The sequence below is a fragment of the Elaeis guineensis genome, chromosome 1 (assembly GCF_000442705.2).
Source record: "Elaeis guineensis isolate ETL-2024a chromosome 1, EG11, whole genome shotgun sequence".
In the NCBI taxonomy this organism is placed as follows: Eukaryota; Viridiplantae; Streptophyta; class Magnoliopsida; order Arecales; family Arecaceae; genus Elaeis; species Elaeis guineensis.
In genome coordinates this window covers 114,337,775-114,356,170 of record NC_025993.2, presented here as the reverse complement: position 1 = coordinate 114,356,170, position 18,396 = coordinate 114,337,775, and positions in this window count along the sequence as shown.

Below are 18,396 nucleotides of genomic sequence, written 5' to 3'. Positions count from 1 at the left end.
TCCCAGCGAACTGAGAGTTGGTGGCATTGTCTAACACTATAGGAAGAAGGGGAAAAGAGAGAAGAAGGAAGGTTGGAGCTTATCTTGGGCTCCAGCGGGCTCTCCAAACCCTGATTTTCAATGGGCATAATCATGATTTTTGAAAACAAACTCTGATGATTTTGCTGGCTTTAGGCCTCAATCTTTGATGGAAAGAAGAGGAACCTTTAAATAGGATCGGAGGGGAGGAGTTAAACTCCTCCTTGGTGGTAGTTTTCAACTCCGTTTGGGAGTCAATCAGGGGAGGGTTCCACGAAAGAGAAGACTTCCATTAGGAGTCTTCTCTTTTTTTTTCCCACCGCTTTAAGATTCATGTGACTGTTTTAACTGGATTTGGGTATCACGTTCTCCCCTCCTAAAAAAAATTTATCCTAAAAATTTTTTCTTGCTCAAGTCTTCAAAAACTTTAGGCTACTTTTACATCAAATCATAGTTATTCTCTAATTTCAAAATCGAATCTTTCATCATAATATCTTTCAAATCAAATTTTTATTTTGATTAGCTTAAAAATAGTTAAGACTACTATGCTTCTGCTGTGCATTCTAATTCAAATCTATCAATATACTTATTTCAAATCTAAGTTTGGAAGTCATATCATAATCAATATAAATATCATCCCAATATCCCTAGTGTTTATCCACTTATGCTCATGTGTGATTCTATATATCATAATTTGTCCAACTTATGCTTTGATACCATATAAATTATCATATCCCTGATTCGAGATCGTGAGTTTAGGGGTTGTAGTAACCACCGTATATTTATAGAGAACTTTTTCCACAAACATACAAGGTTTTCAAAAAATAATATCAATGCATCACAGCAAAATTTATAATAAATTAAATCAAAATTTTAACTAACTAAAATCAACTTTAATTTTTCATAAAATTTTAATAATATTCTAAAGATCTTACATTAATTACACCTCAAATAATAATCTTATAAAAATATAATAATAAATATATTTCATCAATTTTTATCTCTAACTCACTCCCAAAGCAATACCAGTATCTACAATTAAGAATCTGAATCTGAAAAAAAAAAGAGATAATGAGCTCGATAGTCTAATAAATAATAAATATCTCAGTTAGATATTTTAGATATTATATATCATAAAATATGATGTTTGAAAATGAATGTCGTGCATGAACATAAGAACATATTTCATGCTAATTTTAGTAAATCAAATCTTTTCAAATACTTATATATATAATCATAAATTTAATTCAAAATAGAATATATATAACTCAACAGTCTTAACTACTATCATATTTATCTATGTGATAAGGTTATAGCAGAAATAGTGAGCTCAATTAAAGTACCAGCATATAACTCCCATTAGCAAGATCCAAAAATCAATGCACAACCTCCATTAGTAAGATTCAAAAATCAATACACAATCTCCATTAGCAGGATCCAAAAATTAATATACAACCCACATCCAAAAATCAATATATAACCTTCCTTAGCAGGGTCCAGAATATAGTTAGGCTGAGAGCTCAAATCCAAAGTGTATCAAAGTATTTTTGTAAGATAACATATATATCATAATTTCATTCAACATATGCATGTTTCATAATGAATTAATAAATTATAATATTTCAAAAATCTCATATTTTGCACATCACTTTTTGTTCAATATATAGTTTCATAAATCATACATAAATTAAGATAATTATTTGCTTTCAAAATAAATTATAAAATATCTTGAAAAGATAATTCATTACTTATCTCTACAAAACACTGATCAATCTTGAGAGTATCCTTTAGAATCTATTATTTAAAATATATTTTTTTATTAATCTTAAGCTACAACTAATAAAAATCTTAAGTTCTGACACCCTCACAAGGTTGACAAAAGTAGTATCATCCAATGTTCTGGTCAGATCAATCAAGATAATTTTATTGGATCATGATTAGATTGGGATATGGATGGTTTAACAGAGATCAATGATGATCAAATCTATTAATACCTGACCAAAATCAAAATAGAGGTCAAGACACTGATTGGTAATCAGGGATCAACTTGATCAAGTAGAGAAAGAATTTCAGAGGAGAGAGAAATTAATAAGATAGAACATGGCTAATCAAACGATATTGTCCGATAATTCGATCAATTTAATCAAGATGATTTAATCAAATCATGATTGAATTAGTGTATAGATAGTTCAATAAAAATCACATATAATCAAATATAGGTGAATGGATCCTTGACTGAGGATGAGGTGTCGATGGAGATGATGCCTCCCAGATGCTGAAGTTGGACCTACAAAAAATCTCTGATCAGAAGATTTTTCGTTGGAGATTCTTCGATGCTCAAGTTAATTGAAAATTGAAGAACAAAAAGAGAAAATAGTAGAGCATCTTGAGGCTCTTGAGGACTTATCTAAGATCTCATTTTTCTTCCTATTTATAAAGGACAAGACAAAGTCATATATGCGAGGGATGTTAGCCATTCTCGAAAAATGCGTATGAATCGTACTAGAGGGAATCACTGTCAAAGTTTATGAAATGGAGCTAGCTAATAATTATCATTCTAGGACATGATCGAATTCTTGTAATTAGGATTTCTTCATTTGGTCCTTCTGTGACCCTAAGAAGGATTACTTATCTAAAATAGTCCAGTTGCCAAATTAGGGTGATCTGTCGAGCTAGGACTATACTCAAATTATGCCAGATCGGTCGTAGTTGACCCTTGCACATCTCGATCAAAACCAAGGACCGGTCGACCGAGGCCAGGGTGGAGGTCCACAATAGGCCCAACCCTAATAAGATAGATTTTATCCAATTATTAGTAGATTTGAGATTGATATGGATGGTAGTCGAAACCGCTCTGATTCCGATCCAAATATATATTACTCTTCACAAATGTTCTCTTCAAGACATTAAATATACAAAAAAAAATCAACATTTTATATCGTTATCCAACTTGATCCATCCAATCCATCTCCTTTAACTTTATCTGCATTGTCCCACCCTGAAGTAAATATAGAACAGATAGGATAATGGCTTACTCGACCCATATCTAACTTGTTACCATCTCTATATATATAATTTTTTTTTTTTAAAAAAAATTTTTATTGATCAAGATAGTTTGACCCGTGAGACTAGGAATGCTACGAGACTTTATTAAGGACACAGTTGCGGCACCTTGAAACTTCATAGCTTTTGATGTTATGTTCTGATGAATGAGATCGAGGGCAAAAAATTAATGACCATTAGATTAAAGATAGACAGCTCGGCATGGATTGTTGTAATAAGAATATGTTAATATTTTGTCTCTTACTAGACAATGAATATTATAGGCTACCAAAGAGGGTGGCAGGACTCAAATTTTCCAAATTGAATCTGGTTTCCCACCCCATTTGTAAGTAACCGTCCACAATATATGTTGCATCTTTTCTTTTTTAATGTTTAATTTCAATAATTTTTTTTTGTTGAATTGCTAGGGATATTTAATTTTTGAATAACACTAGAACCTCATAATAACAAATCTATGACAAAATTGTTTAGTTGCTATCATGATAGTTAAAATAATTGCTAATCCTCTTTTGATCCACCTGAATTATGGAGATTATTTAAAGTTGAAGTAGTATCATTCTGATGGTGCTATTTGTCTAAGTTACTATTCATCAAATAAAAAATAGTTTGAAACTTTGTTTACTATATATAAACACTTCCAACAGCACACAACTCCGTAGCCAAGCACTTTCATTTAAAGTGGGATGTTGTGGACTCCACGTAGGCTGTGGGTGGGAGTTGATAGTGTTTTCAATGAGGTGCACGAGACCAAAAGGCTTGTAATCATATTAAAGTACAAAACAAAGATACCAACCATTATCCAATGCATCTTATAAAGCTTCCGCGGGTGCTCGTTTTGCCTAAGCGGATGCTTCCACTGACGCGTTATTATTGCTTGACGAATTTTGTTTTCCATGTTTCCAAATTCAATGTACAGGACTGAAACTATAACCAAAGCAATCATTTAAATGTCACTTGTTTTCCTTCGGTTTCCTAACAAGTTTTCTGTTGGGTCAACTAGGGTGTCCTAAAATAACAGGTATTCTAATATTATAACAAAGCATTACAATTATTTTTACATTATATGATCATTAATACCAAAAAAACCCAATAATAATCTTTTGTTATTAAAACAAAAACTTTTATTTGACTATTTTTCGCTATAATGATCTTTAATCCGCTACACTATCATCCGGGGTGTCAATGGATCAAGTTCAAGCCATGATTAGCTATATCAATAGCTTAACCCAAAAAATATATAGATCCAAACTCAATAAAAAGTTTTATATATGTACACAATATTAGACTTGAAAAAATAAAGTATAGATTTGCATTTTCGGATAAAAATTGATATGCGACAAGTTATTTCATTATACTTTTAAGTTAACTTTTAAGTTAAAAATGCTATAAACATATCAGAAATTATATCCAAAAGAAAGAATCCGTTTGGTTATGACTTTGTTATTAAAGCATTCATGCAACCAAAAGGCATTGGAAAAAAAAAAAAAAAAAAAATCTATTATAATCAATGTCAATATAGATACTAAACCATAATAAATATGTTATGGAAAGCATATCTTTTCAGGAACAGCTATGAACCATGACAAACTGCTGAGCATGTACCTTGGGCCTCCTTTGGCCACCTAATGGAGAAGATAAGTGAAGTCCCCTTAATTTTGGCTTCGACATCTTAATAGAGCATCCTACCATTACCTGCTCCTTGCCATACCTCTAACTCCTGCCAGTTGGGCTTGGCGACATCCTCGTCCATGGTCTCAAACATGTCTTCGTTGTCACTGACCAGATTAAATCTTGGCCAAGGCACAGGTAAACAAAAAGTGAGTCCCCTTCATGGAGGAGGCTCTTTCTCTACTTTGGCAAGGACTGCTGATCGGGTTGTTAATTGGTTGTGGGGTAATTGGTTCCTCTATTCTTGTTCTTGGCTTGGGTCACCTCGTGTTTGTGATGTAGTATGTGGCTGGTAGTATCCTTCTATGGGGTTCCTCCTGGTATTAATCCAAGCTTGTAGATATCCTCCTCGACTACTTTGGGCTATCCCAGCATTCTTCCATTTCATTATTTGATGAAATGTTAATTGATGGGTATCCACCATTCTGCTTAGAAGGAGAGAGAGAGAGAGGCTAGCACTGCTAGAAAGAGAGAAGGGCTAGCACTTCTAGCAACTCCCTCCAATTACTAACCTGCCTGCAGCCCACTTTTTTTGAATTGGATACTAGCAAACGTATTACAATGGTTTTTCTAGGAACAACATATTGCAATGTTTAATTCATGGGAATTCTACCCTTTTAAAGGCCTGTTAGAAGGATTGGGTTGAATTGTTTATTAGTTTCATTGATTGGGCAGCCCATTTGGATGTGGCCCATATTGACCCAACATTCCTAAATCGAATCCTGCGGGCTCCGGTAAGATTTGGTTTAGAGTGTGTCGGATTGAAATGGATGATACTCAAATGGACTACCTAATTCATGAATCTAACAAGAAATCCAGTCTAATCCCATTGATTATCTGCATAAGCTTCTAAAGGACTGGTTGGATATACCTACATAAATATCTTACACATATCGAGCTTGTTGGCCCATCCAGCTTACATTTTCTAAGGGCATGTTCAAGTCCTAGCTTAAACTCCAGCCTCTAAGCTTGTTTGATCGTGGGAAGAAAAGAAGACACGATCTTTTCTTTCTTTTACATGGAATTCAGATTTGGAGAAGTTGGGTTGCCATGCTTAAATAGCAGGTCCAATCCAAAAATCCAACAAGTTCAACCCAATCCTGTTGGATCACCTAAACAAGCCCGAAAAAGGATTGAATCTTATTATCTCATATTTTTGTGAGCATTTGTCCAATTCGTCACAAAGGAGGGGGGGGGGGGGACTTTAATCATGTCCCTGCATGCCAACTCTCTCCCTCTCTCTCTACTTTTACCCAACGCAACCCAATAGCTTTTGGAACTTTCCATTCCAAATCCTATGCTCCTGTCTAATACTAGATTAATGGGTTATGGGTCACCATTGACACCCTAATACTACTTCTTATTTAATTTTTTATTACTTTGGTGACTAGAGATGAAAGTGGTATGGCTAATATCCATCCGGATCCATTTTTATATCCATATCGATCTAGATATGGACAAAAATTTGAGAATCCAACTCATACCATATCTGTATCCATATCCATAAAAAATAAAAAAAAAATAAAATAGATATGGATAAACAATTATTCAATCTATATATGACTATTTAAATCTACATCTAATTGTATATAATTTTATATAGTACTTATTAATTTTAAAAAATATATGGCTATATAAAAATGCTATTAACTTGATTTATCATCGATTTAATAATATTTTGATTTCATAATCATAAATTTTAATTATCTAACTTGTATCTATAATTATATCTATATTTTTAATATTTAATTATATTCATTTCATTTAAAATAAATATAAATGAATTTTTACATTCGAGTAATATGCATATCTATATTTATATTCATCAAAAAAATAAATATGAATATGAATATGCTGGTATTCGATCCTGTTTCAACTACGATCCAATGAAAATGTGCAATACGGCATGCTATTATTTTATTATTATTATTATTTTGAAGATCATGGTACTGTCCATTAGGTGTACTTTGTTTAATATATGACACTAGATGACAATAGAGGAATATAAACATCCCAAGAGATGACGAGTCCTCCAACCCATTTCTTTTTTCCACCATTTTTTTTTTCCCTTAGAAAAATGCAAAGCTATGGTGGCTTACTACATATCCATCCTATACATTAAAATGCAAGCTGAAGATTTGTCTGTAGGTCACATGGCGTGTGACACATCGGAGCTGATTGTGCACACACATGGTACATTTTTTTTTGGCTTGGCGCACGGTGGACTTCCCTCAATATTCTCGAATGCTCTGTGGATCTCTATCGTCGCTGTCCTCCCCAACCCCCCTCCCCTCCCTCGGTTCCGGTGCCACCAACCCCCCTCGCCTCCGTCTCCGACCTCGGGCACCTCTTGCGCGACCGGCCCCTGCACCCTTTGCGGCCCCGTTCTGCTTCGTCCCCTCCCTTCTCTCCCCCAGTGAATCGAGCCCTCGTGGCTCTATGCGAGCATCGGATCCTTCATTCTCGGCTCACCACCACCTGCCACCGACCCTACCACCACCAACCTACTTTTTCTCTCTCCTTCTTGGTTTCTATCTCTGCTACAAGCTCCCCAAGCACTGTGACAATAATGAGGTCCTCAAGACCCTCTGCATTGAGATCGGTTGGGTCGTGGAAAAGACGGCACCACCTATCGAAAGGTATGCTACTAAAAAGCTTCCATCTTTAATCGATCTCTCTCTTTCTCTCTCACACATAGAGAGATAATAGATCTCATCTTTTTTTTTTATTTTTTCTTTATTTTCCCTTTGACTTTTGTGTTTCTTCCGATTGGAAGAGATTGGAGATGGTTGCTATTGTACTTAGTGGTCAGTGGATTATAGAAAAATTTTAGTTTTCATGCCAAAATAGATCGCTTTGCCTGGTCCCTGTTTATTTATTCAATGATGTTTAATAACCTCCATTTTTAACAAAAAAATAACAATCTAAATCTAGAACTTTTTTTTGGTTTATTGGTATTGAAAATGGGAAGAAAGATGTTTCTTGATGCTTTTATTGGTGTATATTTGATTTAAAATTTATTTTTTTGGGCTTATTTTATTTTTTTTAAATAAATGGATATGTTACTATAAGAAATATCACTTTTTGTGATAATTTATTTACGACGAAAATATATTTCAACACAAATAAGGATATTTACGACGAAAATCAAAATTCATCAGTAATAATTATTTATTTATGATGAAAATAATTTTTCATCACAAATATCTTCATATTTACGATGAAAATTAAATTTTATCATAAATACATATTATTTATGATGAAATTAATCATCATAAATAATAAAATATTTATTTTAATTTTAAATATTTAAATATTAATGATAAAATAGTTTCATCATAAATAATGAAGTATATGCAACAAAAATAGAATTTTCATCGTAAATATATGTTATTTACGATAAAATTTTTTATCACTAATATTTAAAAAATAAAAAATTTTAAAAATTTAATAATTAAAGATTATTTGTGACGAAAATATCATATCGTAAATAATAGAGTATTGACGATGAAACCTAAATTTTCATCATAAATATATATTATTTACAATAAAAATTTTATTGCTAATATGTAAAAAAAATAAAAAATTTAAAAATTATAGATTATTTATGACGAACATATTACGTCACAAATACAGGAGTATTTACGATGAAAACTAATTTTCTATCGCAAATACTAAAGTATTTAAGATGAAAAATTTTCATCATTAATATTTGAAAGAAAAAAAAAAATTTAAAAACTATAAATTATTTATAATAAAAATATTACATCATAAATAATAGAGTACTGATGATGAAACCTAAATTTTATCTCAAATATATTTTATTTATGATAAAAATTTTTCATCTCTAATATGTGAAAAAAATAAAAAATTTAAAATTTTAAAAATTATAGATTATTATAATAAAATATTATGTCACAAATATCAGAGTATTCACGATGAAAAGTCATTTTCTATCACAAATACTCAAGTATTTACGATATATTTGAAAGAAAATAAAAAATTTTAAAAATTTAAAAATTACAAGTTATTTGTCACGAAAATGTTACATCGTAAATGATGGATTATTGATGAAAAAATTAAATTTTTATCATAAATATATTTTATTTATGATAAAAATTTTCGTCGCTAATATGTGCAAAAAAATAAAAAATTTTAAAAATTTAAAATTACATATGATTTATGATAAAAATATTACATCATAAATACTTTTGTATTTATGATAAAAATTAATTTTCTGTCACAAATACTCGAGTATTTATGATGAAAAATTTTCATCACTAATATTTAAAAAAAATAAAAAATTTTAAAAATTTAAAAATTATCGATTATTTATGATAAAAATATTACATCGTAAATAATATGTATTTTGATGAATAGTAAATTTTTCATCATAAATACTCTAGTATTTACGACATAATATTTTCATCGCTAATACATGAAAAAAAAATTTAAAAATTTAAAAATTATAAATTATTTATGATTAAAATTTAACATTATCAATAATCGAATATTGAAGATAAATACTCAATTTTATCATAAATACTCTATTATTTATGATGAAAAAAAAATTTCGCTAATAAATGAAAAAAATTTAAAAATTTAGAATTAAAATTATTTACGATGAAAACTCTATTTCTGTAGTAAATAACATGCATTTATGACAAAAAATTATTTTCATTGTAAATAATCACTATTTATGATGAAAAATTTTTATCACTAATATTTGAAAAAATAAAAAATTTTAAAAATTCATAAATTATAGATTATTAGTGATAAAAAATTTTTATTGAAGAATATTTAGATATATTATAGTAAATTTTTTATATTTATAAAAATAAATATTAGATAGTTTTAAAAAATAATATGTGTACCAAAAAAGTATGTAGAATATTAAGATATCCCTGATCCTCAACCTTTATAAGGCTCTATATGTGGCATCTTGAACCAATCCAAAATCAATTTTTGGAGGATGGATCAAGAGAAAAATGGTTGGAAATTGAAGCTGAGGATGTCGTCATTCCTTTGGCTGCCCATTTGAATCTCGTCCCGATGACGTTCGATCTTTCAGACCTTTTGCTCGAGATCCTCCTCTCGACGAGATTTTGTGAGGCACGGAGAGTAGCCCAAGGTCGAATTTCATTGTAGGAGATCAGAGAATGTTTGCATTATTCTTCATGCCTGAATCCTGATGGGACGGTGATTGTCAATCGATCAGGGCAGAATGATGCGCACCTCGAGGGGGATTCTCTGGAAGCAGTTTTGCTGGCTACACGGAGAGGCACAATTTGAGGAGCATGTTGTGGGGGTTGTCATTGCTCTGTGGTTTGTTGTAAATACTGGATGGAATTGGTTAATACTTGGACCTGTCGAATCAGGTCGTTGAATCGTTACAAGTCATCCATAATAGGTGGTGGTATAGGCCCTTAAGGAGTGGATGCTTGCACTGCATCACCCATGCTTCCTCGAGACGACTGTCGATGAGAAGTGACAGAATTGTTGTAAGTTTTTGTTCTTACTATAGTTCATTCATTTCATTATTAAAATATTTTAGAAAGTTAATATATTTACTACATCAGCTATACACATACACGCATATACATATATTATTGCATTATTGTGGCTAAGAGATGAATGAAAAATGAATGGAAAAAATAATATGGAGAACAAGACTTGGTCAGGAGAAATTTATTTTTAAATAAAAAAATATTTTTTATTAATTATTAGCGATGAAAAAATTTTTTGTCACTAATTATGTAATTAGCGATGAAATAGAAAACTTTCATCGTCAATAATATTTTCCCGGGGCTGAATTTTTTCAGCGAGAATTTTTTTTTGATGAAAATTATTAGCGATGAAACTTAATTTTTTATTGTAAATTAATTTTTTGATCGTAAATATTAATTAGTAGTGACAAAAATTTACGTCGCTAATATCCCGTGTCCCATCAACTCCATCGAAAACCCATTTTTCTTCCTCGTCCTCCCTCCCGGCAATCCGGCTTCCTTCCCCTCTCGTGAGCTTTCTCCCCCCAGACAACCCGCATGCCTTCGATTTCCTCCACCATCCGATTCCTCCACCGCCGTCGAGGTGAGTCGACTTCATCTCTATTTTTTTTGGGGGACTGGGTTTCGACCGAGGACGGGGACGGAGAACGTGCCGGGGCCGGTGTGTCGGGGATGGTGTGCCTGGGCCAAGACGACAGGCCACAGCCACATGGGGCCGATGACGAGCCAGGGTCGGGGCCGGCGAGCCGGAGCTGGCGACGTCGACTCTTCTTTTTTTTGGGGGGGGTGGGTTTGGGCCGGGGATGGGGATGGGGATGGGGAACGGCACGGGGCCGGCATGCCGGGGATGGCGGGCCACGGCCATGTGGGGCCTGCATGCCGGGATGTGCCGGGGCCTGCTTGCCGGGGAATGTCGGGGCCGGCGACGGTGGGCCGGGGAGGGGCTGGGGCCGCCAAGCCAGAGTCGGAGCCGGAGTCGGCGACAGTGAGCCAGGATGGGGTCGGGCCATGGCTGTGCTTGGGCCTGCGGGTCGGGTCGGCAACGACGGGCCAGGGAGGGGCTGGCGAGCAAGAGCCAGAGCCAGCAACGGCGAGTTGGGGCATGGCTATGCTGGGGATGGCAGGCCGGGCACACGTGGCCTGCAGGCCGCAGGGCCGCAGGTCGGGCACACGTGGGTTCGGATGGGTCGGGCCTGGATGGGTCCGATCGGGTCAAGTCCGGTCGGGCTGCCACGGGTCGGGTGGAGCCGGGTCGGTCGAGTCGAGCTGGGGCCGGGAATGGCGGAGCTGGGGCAGGGCAGGTCGGACAGGGTCGGGTCGGGCTGGGACTGGTCGGGTGGTGTCGGGGCGGGTCGGGTCGGGCTGGGGTGAGTCGGGCTGGGATGGGCGGGTCGGGGATGGTAGGGTCCGAGCCAGGTCGATTTCGGTTCGGGCTGGGATGGGGCAGGTTGGGTCAGACAGGCACGGGTCGGGTGGAGCCAGATCGGGTCGAGCTGGGGCCAGGGATAGTGGAGCCAGAGCGGGGCGGGTCGGGCAGGGTCGGGTCGGGCTGGGGCTGGTCAGGTGGAGCCGGGTCGGGTTCGATCGGGCTGGGGTGGGGCGGGTCGAGCCGGGATGGGGTGGGTCTGGGATGGTAGGGTCCGGGCCAGGTCGGTTCCGGTTCGGGTTGGAATGGGATGGGTCGAGTCGAGCTGGGGTTGAGGACGGTGGGGTGGGTCAGGTCAGGGTCGGATCGAGCTGTGGCAAGTCGGTTGGAGCCAGGTCAGGTCCAGTCGGGCTAAGGCGAGTCGGGTCGGGATGGGGTGGGTTGGGGATGGTAGGGTCCGAGCAGGGTGAGTTCCGGTTCGGGCCAGGATGGAGCAGGTCGGGTGGAGTCGGGGCGGGCGGGTCGGGTTAGGTCCGGTCCGCATCGGGCCGGGCTAGGGCAGGTGGGGTTGGGATGGGGCAGGTCAGGTTAGGTTTTCATGAGGATGAAATATGATGCTGAAATTATTATAATTATTGTATATTATTTTTTTAGTGTTACTGCTGAAGTTAGTTAATTATTTGACTAATTATTTTTTCACTAACATAATGTACATTGCTGTTACTTGTTATAATTAAATTATTTTATATGCTGTTTTGTATGCTGCTGAAATTATAAATAAAAAAGTATTTCTATTTTAGAAAAATTTTTATTAAAATTTCTGATCAAAAAATTTCAATACGAAGTTATTTCTTTTTAATAAATTAGAAATTCATCTTCGAATGCACATTTAAAGATGGTACTTAAATTATATTGAGCCATAAATTTTCGTTCAAATTTCGATCTTCATCGAGATCGAAACTTGGATATCCCGTATTCAACCTTTTTGAAAAAGTAATAATATTATTGTTGTTAATAGTTGATATTTTATTTCATTATGTGGTATTCAGTAGTTATCTGTCCATTATTCTTCGGATATACGGTGGATAGGGTGCGTGGGCACCATATCCATATCATATACTGAAAGAACCATGGAGAGATGCTATCGAAATTTCTACAAAAATGAGATGAAATATCTACTAATAACAATAATGTGATTATTACTTTTCTGAAAGGGATAGAGCCATACTTGTTAGTAATGATTTGAAAAGGATAGGATCATGCATTTTTACTTCATAAAGGGATAGGGACACACATTTTCTGTGTTAATGTTCAGTCTGCATGTTTTTTTAACATGTGTTATTTTATATGAAGTGATTTGGATCTGGATTAGGATTGAAATTTTGGCTGAAATTCAGAATGCGATTCAATCCGAAATTCGGATCGGAATCCTAAATACCACAGAACTTTTTTTGATTGTTAATGATTTTGTATTTATTATTAGATGAATATCAATAAAAGTTGGATGAATGCTAAAAAATTTTTTTGCCTGAATACTGAAAAGGAGTTCGAGATTTCATTGATTTTGCACAGTATAAGGTGACAGTGCTAGTCGAATAAAGTGTCCATGTAAGAGATGTGTCAATATGGTATATCGTCATATAACACTTGTTGAGGAGCATTTGCTACAATATGGTATGGATAAGAAGTATATTTGTTGGACATGACATGGGAGGATGACCCGAATGAGGTGGTGCGTGACACTGACGATACTTAAGATGATAGTGATGCTGATGGACCTGTCGAACATTCGGATATAGGAGAATTGTTACATGATTTACATCAAGGTGCTTGTTTGAATGTATAGTTGAATACTACTACATCTGAAAGCAATTCTGATCATGAACATAATATCCAGCTTGAGGTAGAAGGGATCTCTGAATAGTTTACAAAGCTTGTAAGAGATGCACGAGAGTTACTTTATCCAAACTGTACAAAAATTTCAAAGTTAGAATTTTTGATAAAATTACTTCATATCAAAATCGTGAATCGATGGAGTTAAAAGTTATTTGATCAAATTTTAACATTGATTAAAGTAGCTTTGCCCGATGAGGAGAAACTGCCAAAGTCATATTTTGAAGTAAAAATATACATGCAAAAAATTAGACTTGGCTATACTCCTATACATGGCTGCAAAAATGACTGTATATTATTTTATAAGAATAACGAACAAGCAACTAAATATCCGAATTGTGGTGAGCCTAGATACAAAATCGATAATAGAAAAGGAAAGAAGATATCTTAAAAGATTTTGAGATATTTTTCATTGATTTCAAAACTTCAAAGATTGTATATGTCCTCAAAGACAGCTAAAGAAATGAGATGGCATTATGAGCAGCAGATTTTGGAAGAGGATATACTTAGCCATCCGACCGACTCTTTAGTATGAAAAGATTTCGATACAAAGTATCCGTACTTTATGAGTGACCCGTGCAATATCAGGCTTGGTCTAGGACAGATGGATTTAATCCCTTTGGCAATATGAGTACCTCTTACAGTATGTGGCCTGTGATGCTAGTTGTATACAATGTGTTATCTTAGAAGTGCATGAAAAAACTATTTATTTTTATGTCACTGTTGATTCTGGTCTGAAAGTACCAGATAATGAAATTGATGTATATCTACGACCTTGGATTGATGATATGAAGGAGTTATGGAAAAATGGGGTTCAAACATATGATTCTGTGAGTCGAAGTAATTTTAAATTGCATGCTTCGATATTATGGACTATAAATAATTTTTCGACATATGAAAACTTATCTGGATGGAGCACCAAAAGATATCTGGCATGTCCAATATGCAATAGGGATGCATCCTCCTTACATTTAAAGCACGGACGAAAAATATGTTTCATGGGTCATCGACGGTTTCTTCCTGCTAATCATTCTTGAAGGATCCGTTATAATTAATTCTTTAATGGTAAGTTCAATCGACGTCCACCACCCAAGGAGTTAAGTGGATTAGAAATTTTAGAACAATTTGAAGTCATTGAAAATATTCGATTTGAAAATATCCGATTTGGATCATACTAATGATTTATTTATTATTGTTTCAGATCAGTCTACATCGATGGTCAGACGAGGGCGAGGTCCATCGAAGAACCTCGCTTTAGAGCATTAGAGACGTGAGCACCCGGGATAGTATCTCCGGATAGAGATACCGATCGGCTACACCAGACCCATTAGGGATGGTGTGAGCCATGGCAATCGAGCTGGACATCATATGCCGCAGCTATGCCCCAATGATGCTCTTCGATTGGCGTCATATTGTCCTGACTCAGAGACAGATTTTTTACATCCACTTACAGGTAAAATAAATTATATTATGAATATTTAATTTGCATAGTATTCTTCTAATATTTGTTATTGGTAGGGTGTATTTGACATCATCGATTTCGAGGATGATCATGTGAGGCGAGTGATCGATATCCATCTATCCTTGCGCTTCAAAGATTATCGCCATTACATGCATCAGTATTGGTACCGGGTGGTGCAGGCTCATGGGCAGGAGGCAGTGCGGCTGCAGCCCTACAACAGCATCACCATCGACGATTGGACTACCATTTGCCGGTATTACGAGGATCCGACATATCAGATTACACATCTAATTTTTTTTTAGATTTTAATGATTTAATTATTTATTCTTAAAATATATTTGTTATCTACTAATTTTACTGCTAATTTTATAGAGACGATATGCCTAGAATGCGGCGAACCGAACGAGATAGATCGTGCTGCATTGTAGGGATTCGAGATCATTTACTCATCACATGGAGCACATGATATATATTTTTTAAATTTTTAATTATGATATATATTTTTTAATTATTTAAATTTTTTAAATAATTCTCAAATTGCAGAGAGATGTTGAGAGTGGTGAGCTTCTTGGTAGGATTGATATCTACCAGCAGATCCACCAGCGACGGTCGGAAGAGTGGACGACGGAGAGCCAGGAGCTCTTTGTCAGTTTTTTTAATTAATCTTTTATTCATAATTTGATCTTTATTAGAAAATTAAAATAACTCTAATTTTTATTTTCAGGATCGTATGACCGACATGAGATTCCAGCCTACCTCTGAGGGCTCGATCGTACCTACAGATGATGAGATCTATGATCGGGTGCTCGGTACGAGACCCTGTTATGTTAGGGGTCTAGAATATGGAATCACTACTCCTTCATCTTCACGATCATCTAGGGCTGAGATCTATTCTACGTGCCAAGCTCAGTTGATGGAGGTGCAGAGGTAGGCTGTCGAAGATCGACAGCAGGCTGAGCAACGAGCTCAGGAGCTGGCTGCACGCATCGATCAGTATCAGCAGCTCCAGATCCAGATGATAGAGCAGATGGCGCACATAGAGCAGACGATCTAGATGCTGAGCCAGTAGCAGGCCAGTCCGAGCTTTGTCGAACATTTTTCATCCCCACCTCGTTCTCTACATACCGATATATGATGACTCTTTAATATATATTTTTTAAAATTTTTAAAATTTTAATTTGATATAATAAAATAATAAAATTTATTTATCATTTTATTATGAAAATTTCTTATTCGAATTTCTTAATTTATAAAAAATATTATACATATAACTTAAAAAAATGTATCCAAATTTAAAAAAAATAATTAACGATAGAATTATTATCGATGAAATATTCGTTGCAAAAAAAATTTATAAAAATGATTTAATTTTTTAAAAAATATATAATTAACGGTGATAAAATTTTTTTTATCATAAATAATTATTAGTGACATAAAATTTTATAGAAAAATTATTTATTTATGATGTAAATATTAGTCGCTAAAGTTTTTTAATTTTTAATTAAATAAAATTTTTGATGATGAAAAATTTTCATCACTAAAAAGTTTGAAATAATAGTGATGAATAATTTTCATTGCAAATTTTTTTTTTACGAATAAATTTTTTATTTTTAATTTTTTATGATGAAAATATTTCATCACAAATTACCTTTATTAGCGATGAAAAAATTTTCATCGTAAAATATTATCAACTATGGTATTTTTTGTGACAAAATTTTAGCGACGAATTTGGCTTATTAGCGACAAAATTTTTTTGTTGCTAATAACTTATTTTCTTGTAGTGTGTTGTTATTTAGATCTTTTAACAGTGGTGTGGACCAGTTGAGCTGCTATAGTTGGGATTTTTTTTTGATCTTCCCTCTCCTAGCCCAGTGAACCCGAGCCCCCACGGCTCCACACCCTCCCGACATCCCCTGCTCTCCTCGTCGCCAACTCCAGTCGGTCTCCACCCCCTCCGATCCCCCTCAGGTGCATGCCTTCCTTTCTTCACCTCTTTTCTTTTTTTTCCTTTCATGCCTTCCTCCCCATTTTATGTTCTGTTTAATCTAGCAAAATGTTAATGATTTAGAAAAAATAATATTTTACAAAATAAAAGTAGGCGAGGGATAAGAGATGAAAATAAAATTTTTAATAAAATATTTTAGAAAATATTATTACTTTATTATTAATAAAGAGAGGAGAGGGGAGAGCATGTGGAGGAGTTGCCTTACCTTCTTTATTAGGAGAAAGAAAATCGGATAATTTGGTTTTATTTATGGATCAGAAGAGAAGAGAGGAGAGGGGAGAGCACGTGGAGGAGGTCCCTTATCTTTTTATTAGAAGAAAGAAATCAGATAGAAGAAAAGAGAGGAGAGAGGAGAGCACATGGAGGCCTTAGCTTTTTTATCAGGAGAAAGAAAATTAGATAGTTTGGTTTTAATAAAAGAGAGTAAATCTTTGAAAAAAATATCTAGACATATTTGAGAGAAAGATTGTTGCTTTACCTATATATTATGAGAGAGAAAGAGTTATATAATTTGAATGAAGAAGAGATGACTGTTCGAAAAGAGGATTCCAAGACAAACAATAGAGTTATCAAATCCGAATCATTTTCTCTTTTCATTTCATACCCATTATTCTATATATATATGTAGTGAACTAATTGCACACGTCAGCGAGGATGCCATATGGCATGCTGAGAGAAGTAGAGCAGTGCGCATAGTCAGCATCAACTGCACCCATCAACACACACACCACATGGCACGTGGTTCACTCTGCAGGTAGCGGGGTGCGTTCTCCCGTCGTGGTATTCGATGAGCATCAGATCTATGGATGGGAAGAGAAGAGAGAAGAGGGGAGAGCACGTGGAGGATGTGCCTTACCTCTTTATTAGGAGAAAGAAAATTGGATAGAAGAAAATAGTATAAAATAAAAGTGGGGGAGGGATAAGAGATGAAAACAATATTTTAAAAAAATTATTTTTAAAAATAAAATATTATAAAAATAATAATAATATTTTTAAAAAATACTAATTTATTATTATTTAAAAATAATAACATATTATTTTTTAATTTTAAAAATGATAACATATTAATTTATTTTTTTAATAATAATATTATTATTATTTTTTAAATATTATGTTTTGATACCTGAATCGATCTATCGGATCAGATCAGATCAAACAGTATTGTCTTATATTATATTGATTGTTATTGTAATTATCTTTTTATATTTTATAGTATAATGAATTATTTTATTATCTTATTATTGCTATCTTTGTTAAAATATTTTTAAAATTTAACTTATAGTATCATATTATTTTATATTGATTGTTATTGTAATTATCTTTTTATATTTTATAACTATATTTATTTTGTTATTTATTCCATATTGTTGGTATTTGATTATAAATCTTTTGATAAGCTAGATTTAAGACATGT